Here is a 1208-nt window from a genome sequence, read left to right on the forward strand (position 1 = left end):
CTCAATTCCCCACTTCAGAAATTCCTTCACCATGACGAACCACAATGGGGTAAATACTTGCAAGCAATGGGAGAGAGAAAGCAAGTGAGAGTCTGGAGTGAGGGGACTGGAGGGGGGCATGGGGGAAGACGCAAACGGGGGAGTGAGGGTCAGCAGGACATCTCGCCTCAGGGCCCACCGAAGATAACAGACGTCCAGCCTTCAAACTGCTTTTACTCTTGTGAATCAACAAACCGCTTTATGTACAAATGCCCTACATTTATGCATGATGGATTCAGTGAAATCGGATGGATATGGATGAGTAGGCGTCGCCAACTAAAAATGATCCCTGACCAGCCTGCATTGTGTCAGGCAAGCTCTTTCACCAGGCAATAGCAACTTAAGAGGAAAAGCTCAAGGGAGAGAGACAGGCCTCTATAGATTAGGATAAACACTAAGGAGATAAACAGCCAGGAGGAGGGTCCTTATTGCCCCAACCACAGGTCAGTGCGTCCCGGATGAAGTATCAATAAATGAACGTCTCAAGAGGAAATAGTTACTAATGTAGTTTAGTCAGGGAAAAAAAGTATTTCTGCTAATAACTCTCTAAATAGTATCATAACCACAACTTAACATAACAATACCCTAGAGATTTACATACACAATAACGTTTTTAATGCCAGTTCAGATAATTTATCTTTAGACCAACCATTAGACATAACCCTTTTTCATAAACCTTATTAAACACATGACACATTTATGTAGGGAGAGGTACATATTTTGCTTTCATTTAAAAAGTGAAAGAGAGAATTCATGGGCAACTTTTTAAAGCCCAATTGTGACTGATTACACCATCAGACTTTTTGGAACGGTCTCAACCCTCCGAAGGGTCTCATATGACCACCACAAATCAATCAACATTAAACCTTGGATGTGTCAGATAATTTCTGTTTATTTTAGCCATTTATGTAACAAATGTAACACTATCTGCAATGTGGACAATTGGACCGAAATCATCTAGAGATCAGTCATCAAGCCCGAAATCTTGGAAAAGGTCTACAGAATAGCTTGTGGTATGGATCAATGCCACATGTATCCGTGTTGAATAAATCACATTTAAAAAGAAGCGAGCGATCAAGCCCTGCGGGGAGAACACTGTGTTCATGCGTTAGAGGGCACAGCGTGACTCCACACCATGAAACGGTTTTAAGGAGCGACAGTGAAGGTCA

Source organism: Gobio gobio (genome assembly GCF_949357685.1).
Source record: "Gobio gobio genome assembly, chromosome: 4".
Taxonomy (NCBI): domain Eukaryota; kingdom Metazoa; phylum Chordata; class Actinopteri; order Cypriniformes; family Gobionidae; genus Gobio; species Gobio gobio.